This window comes from Marmota flaviventris, chromosome 7 (assembly GCF_047511675.1).
Source record: "Marmota flaviventris isolate mMarFla1 chromosome 7, mMarFla1.hap1, whole genome shotgun sequence".
NCBI lineage: Eukaryota > Metazoa > Chordata > Mammalia > Rodentia > Sciuridae > Marmota > Marmota flaviventris.
In genome coordinates, this window is record NC_092504.1 from 11369520 (window position 1) to 11376529 (window position 7010).

Consider the following 7010-nt stretch of genomic DNA (forward strand, 5'->3'; position numbering starts at 1 on the left):
CACACCCACTTACTGTATCATACCAAAGTTGTCTCAAGAAAAAATATTAACCAGGATCTATGAACTCAGGAATGAGATTAACAGTTTTCTTATGGAAAAAAAAACTCATTTAGCAAATATTTTTGAAGATGATATTTGAGTAATGAAATTGGCATATTTAACTGATATTTTTGGCATTTTTAACTGAGTTTAAAACTACAAGGGAAAAGATTTTCCTACATGTTGAACGTATCCAAGCATTCCAAAAGAGATTGTTGTTATGGCAAGCAAGACTTAAAAAGTAATCATCCTAGCTACTACATGTTCCCACGGTTTTTATGACATATTGAAGAGAATAGTATTAATTAAAACAATTTAAAGGAAATGAAATTAGAGGTATTGTTGCATCTTACTTCCCTTTCTCAAACTTTTAACCATTTCTTTCCAGAAGAGAAATTTGAGATATTAAGGGAAAACAGTTGGGTAAAAGATCTATTTGCTTTTCAAAACCCTGAGTCAATAATTGAGTTAAACTTAGTACCTGAAGAAGAGAATTATTGCTGCTTAGTTATCATATACATTGATGCTTATGAGACCCTAAGTTTATCAGTGTTTTAGATTAAGATTAAGGAAGACTTTCCTTTGCTAAATAGAGTATCCTGCTATTATTAATGCACCATTCACAACAGCTAGTTTGTGTTAGCTGGGCTTTTCCATTGTAACCCAGTTAAGATCAAAGGGAAGAAACAGGCTGCAGATTATCTTCCGGTGCTACAAGCTGGAATGAGCTGCTGAGCAGACAAGCACTCTCCTCACATTCAACCAGATCTTACCTAGATTTGCCTTTGTATTATTTTTAATGTTATTTTGTAATGTTTTCCATTGTGTTTAAATGTTAGTGTGACTTTGTAAGTGATAACTTTATAATGCTTCATGTTAGCTTTAATATTAATAAAAGTCAATGATTTTATGTTTATTGAACAAAAAATTAGCAAAGTGCTATGAGAAGCTAGCAGTTCTAGAGACATTTGCGATACAAAAGTGAACAAAATAAAAATATTCCCTGGTGGAGCTTATGTCCTGGCAGGAGAGAGACATAAACCTAATAAATAAGCTTTATTGTATCTAGAGGGGAAGTTCTCTAGCATGAGTGTGAAGGGAGAAGTTTTGAGGACCAAATCATGAAGGATTTTGAAACAGCAACTGAAAGATTTAAGCAGAAGATAGGTGAGATATGAGGTTTTTAAAGACTTATTCTGGCTCCTACCTTAAATAAAAATGAATAAAGTAAAATTAAATGTTACCTCCTTAAAGAGGTCTTTCCTAACCACCTTAGAGCAAGTCCTCTGCTATTCTTTCCTATTATAGTATGTAATTTGTAATAATTTGATTTACTTAGTTACTAGCTAATCCTGCTACCCTGAAATAAATGTGCCATAAAAGCAAAGATGTCCATTTGCACAATATATAGTGTGTATTCATTATACATTTGATGCAGAACAGATGAATCAGTGATTACACCTGAAGTTTGCAGTCATGTTACCAGAAACAGATGAAGGCATGGCATATTCCTTTGCTTTTTTAAAAAATCTGATTTTGTCAGAAAACCTCCATACACATCCCCAAATGGCATGGATTCATGTTGCTTCCTCATTCTTGTTGGTGCTTAAGCAACTTACATAAAATGTCTTCCTCACATTTCAACTTCTGCCCCTTGTGTATTCCCTGACCCCATGGTTGAGTTCTTTTGGCATTTTTTAAATCCTTTTATTTGTTGATGGACTTTTATTTTTATTTATTTGTATGCGGTGCTGAGAATCGAACCCAGTGCTTCACGCATGCTAGGCAAGCACACTACCGCTGAGCCACAACCCCAGCCCCTGGCATTTTATTTTTAATCATAGTTTAACAATTCCTTTCTATCTGCTATGACACCTAGCCTTGTAATATTTATCAGATTTTCTGTTCTAATGAAGGTAATGGATTTTACATCTTTTATAGGCTGTTTGAAATAGTGCTGGAAAACAGTTCTCCATGAACAGCTCACATTTTTGCATAGATCTTGTCCTCTGAATGAAGGCATTTTAATTCAAGTTAAGAATGTCTGTAAGGAAAGAGTCTAACAGAGTGAAGCTAAAATTTGTAGAAACATCCCAGAAAATAAAGGAAAATGTTTTTTTCCCTCCCTAGAGACACTTGCTTCCACTGCATGAGTAATGAGTAACAGAGTGAAGTCTATTAAGAAGAGGGAAAGGTCGCTTATCTGATGCTCAGTAGTCCATTCATGCTACATCCAGACTGAAAGGTCTCTCAGGTGAAGGTCAATTATCACTGTTGCACCCTTAACCATTAGCATAAAGTCTGGCACACAGAAGGAGCCCAAGAAATCATTTCCAGGTTCATCAGTGAGCCCACCAAATCTGAAACAAGAAAACAAAAATCATGCTTCCTCTTTTTACTAATAAGGAGGCAGCAACATTGAAAATACAGCATGAACTGTAAAATCATGTTTTTAGTCTATTAGCTCTTTGAACTTGATAGTTCCCTTTGCCTGCCTTTACAAATCATACACAATGAAAAAAATCAAGTAAAGAATGATTATGTCCCACTCCTCAGTTTATACCTAAAGGACTTAAAATCATCCTACTACAGTGATATAGCCACATCAATGTTTATAGCAGCTTATTTCACAATAACTAAACTATGCAACCAACCTAGATGCCCTTCAACAGATGAATGGATAAAGAAAATTTGAAATTAAAATAAAAATTTTAAAATACATTCTGTTGTCATATAACAAATTAAAATTAAAAAGAATGTAAGATACACACACACACAGGAATATTATTCAGCCTTAAAGAAGAATACAGTTATGGTATTTGCAGGTAAATGGATGGAACCAGAGAACATCATGCTAAGTGAAATAAGTCAATCCCCAAAAACCAAAGGCCAAATGTTTTCTCTGATAAGTGGATACTGATCCATAGTGGGGTGGGGGTAGGGAAGAATGGAGGAACTTTGGATTGTGCACAGGGGAGTGAGGGGAGGGGTGGGGCAGTGGGAATGGGAAGGACAGTAGAGTGAGACAGACATTATTACCTTATATACATCTATGATTACATAACTGATGTGACTCAGCACCATGTACAGCCAAAGGAATAAAAAGTCATGCTCCATTTGTGTACAATGTGTCAAAATGCATTCTACTGTCATGTATAACTAGAACAAATAAAAAATAATAATATATCAAATGGTGGTGGCACATGCCTGTAATCCTAGCAACTCAGGAGACTGAGGCAGGAGGATCACAAGTTCAAAGCCAGCCTCAGCAACTTACAAAGGCCCTAAGCAACTTAGTGAGACCCTGTCTCAAAATTATAAATTATTAAATAAATGGCTAGTAATGTGGCTCTGTGTTTAAGTTTCAATTCTCGGTACCAAACAAATATGGTTATGTCAGAAATAAAAAATGGTATACAATTTTCTTTACATTTGAGGTACTGTGTTAAGCCAGCATTTGATGTGGACTTTCTTAATTATTTTCATTTTATTAGACCTTAGCCTGTGGACAGAATATAAACAGTTTTCTTAAAGAAGCTGGTACTGAAGAAATACATATTGAAACACATTAAAAGGAGAGCTTGGTCTCCTGGAAGGATGCTGACATTGTGAATTACTCAAGGTTCAGGTCATTGGGCCAGTTAGGATGGAGGTTATTCAGAGCTGGGCAGATGAGGAGGCCCAGTGTGAAGGGTATGGCAGTGTCCTCGGGGTCTTCATGGTGATGCCTACACTGACTTGCTGACTTGGGGAAGTTCCTTCTGCCCACAACTGGGCAGCAGACCCAGGATCTCTGTTGGAGATGAAGCTGCCTTGCCACCCGTGAGCTCAGCACCTGGGCTGCGAGTTTGCTGCTTAATTTTTCTGTGACACCACAGGATTCTGGAGCCAGCCTTCTTTAACAATCAAGAAGTGGTGCATTAGGGTGTTTGTTATCTTTGATTTTGAAATCAATTTATTTGATTGTAAGCATATAAATATTCATTAAGTACATAAGTAAATATATATTCACTTAACAACGTGTTTAATAATGGCTCACAAGATTCTTGAAAAATTTATTTGTCAAATATCGCCAGCCAGTTCCAACATGATGTTTCCTGTGCTGTCATCTAACGTGCCTCTGTCCCCACACTCCTGAAAACTAGTGGTTACATCTAAAGATTGCTTGCTCAGATTCAGATTTTCTTTATGTGCCTGAATACCTCAGAAGTGGTGCTGTGTATTTCCCATTGCTTAAAATGTGTGAGGAGAAAGTCATATTTTGAAAGTTTATGAAAGACTTCTTTTCTCTAAGCAGACTCCCCAGCCTGCTCCCACTGATCATCACGTGAATGTAAGCACAGAGAAAGTGGAATAAACCACGAGGGAAAAGAGAAGAGATTGCAATTGCAACAGCAGACTCTGGGAAGGTGAAAGGAAGTGACGAAGACAACAGCACGGTGGACATGGAGGCTGGCTAGCAGGGACGGGTGTGCAAGCTGAGAGGGAAGCTGACAGCTGCCCTGCAGGTCCCCAGGGAGAGCTGATGGAGGTGGGGGTGGGGTGGGCGGAACTCTTAGGGATGGTGGCAGGTGTACCTTTTGTAGCCCTGTGCAGCAGCATCTCGCCTCTCCCCACCCAGGACCCAGGCAAAGACTGGACATACTCCCTGGGGAGGCTTGACCAAAGGGAGTCTGGCCTTGGGGTACCGGGCGTCCTTGAGGCCAGAAGCTCTAGGAAGACGTGGTGGGACAGGAGAGAGAAGTGAAAACGCACATCATCAATAGTGAGATTCCTGCAGTCTCCATCCCCTCTGGTCTCCCCATTGCTGAAATTCAGGCTAATCCCTTCCAGGCAGAATGTCATAACGTTCCTCCCTGGGAAAGCCAGCTGTCTGCAAGAAAATGACAAGAGTCTCCTACTGAGAAAGTGCGGTGTTTCACGCTGTGGGCAGCCCACCCCTTGACGCCCCTGACAGTGCGTCATTCATGTCTTAGGTTTATTTTATGTTAGAGAAAAAAACCAAAACAATCAGCCAAGGTCAGACTATGAAGAAATCTCACATTAAAGCTAGTCAACCAAAATGAAAATGGATAGAAAGGTACTCAAAGGTAGCAGGCACTGGCAGAAGAAACTTTAAAAGAAAATCAAAACACCTACACCTGTAGAAATCGCCTTAGAAAGATCCATGAAGCAGCAGAGGAGACTAAAACAAACAAACAATATGCAAAAATACTGTCAAACAGTATAAATAATAAAAAAATCAAGGGAGGAGTTGGAAAATGATAAATTTATATTCAAAAAAGTATAAGAAAAAAGACAAAGTAGGAGACAAAAATATGAGAAACTTCACAACTGAGAAGTCTAAGAAGTCATTAGTATATGAAAAATAGGGATTAAAGAGAACAAATTGGAGGAGAGGGAATTACTAAAGAAAAAAAAAAGAAAATTTCTTAGGATTTAAAGGCATGAGTTTGTAGACTAAATGGGTCCATTGACTCTCTGGCACAATGAAAGAAAACCACCTGCTCCCGAGTTCATCTCCAAGATTTCAGGCTCCTGAGAATAAAGTCCTAAAAACATAGAGAGAAAAAAAGTTGGGTAAACCTGAGTGGGAGCATGGCTTCCGGTTTATCAACAGCAACACAGAATGTAGAAAACAATGGAGCACTGTCTCCAAAATTCTTAAGAGAAATGATTCCCCATTTAAAATTCTATGTAACCAGATTCTCAGTTAAGCATGAGGGTAGGAAAATGATATTTTGCCCTATGTGAAAGTGTCAGAGAGTTTAGTTCTGAGTATCTTCTAAAGAACCTATTAAGAAATGTGCTCCATAAAACAAGGAGAAGAGAAAGACATGAGGTCTAGAAAACAGGGCACTAACACGAGAGAGGGAAGGGAAGGCCCAGGATGACCATTACACAAAAGTCCATAGCAGTCAGCTCAGGTTGGAACAGAACGCTGGACAGCTCTAGGAAGAATATTTCCAAGAAACCCAAAAAGGGAGAGAGAGAGAAAACGAGAGAGAGAGAGAGAGAAAGAGAGAGATATCACACACATGCCCTGAAATCTTGACTAAGGCTCATGAGCATATTGAGAGATGTGCATGTCTTGCAGAGAGCTGGACCATAATCTTAACTGTACATGGAATACCAAGCCAGGAAGGAGGAGGGAGAGACAGTTATCACCTCTGGGGTAAATTGAAGTTTTACAACAAAGGGAACGTACCCATAGAGTGGTATAAGCTCAGCCATGGATAACAGTCACAAGGTCATGATAATGTAAGTGCTGATGCATAATTGATTTAAAGTGGTAGCATTTCCCTACTGGCAGGATAAAGGGTAAAAGAGAATGCCTTGAAGGGTGGGGTTAATGCCAACATCTCCTTTTCCATACTAGGAAGTCAAAAAATAATATTCAAAACAGAAACCTAGAAACAGCATGTAAGCATGCTATTTAGACATGTGGAAGTAAATACCAGGAAAAAATATAGAAGGAATTGAAAATACTTAGCTTGGAAAGTGGACTTTGACTTGAGGAAGGGCTAGATAGGAGAATGTGGAGTTTGGTTCAGAAAAATAGATTCAGAGTCCATAGCCATCATTACCATAAGAGGTGTGGACTTGGCCCCCCACGTGGAGCCCTCTGAATCCTGGCTTTCTTGCGCCTGTCAGTAAGGAATCTGTGCCCTTTGTTTTTCCAGAGTTTACTCATCTGTAAAATAAGGATAATCATAAACCTAGCTAAGGAGATTTGAAAAGTAAATGTATTCATTTACTTGTGGAGTGCCTGACACATAGTAACATCTCAATAAACATGAGCTTTTGTGGCTATTAGTTCCTGAAAACAGGCAAAAACCATCACTGGCCCTTGGGAAAAAGGACGCCAAAGTTGTAGCACAGTTTGGAGCCAGACAAGTCTTTCTTCTGATGACTGAAATCCTCTCTCCTGTTCTCCATTTTCGCTGCTTCTTTGGGGTTTCAATATCTGG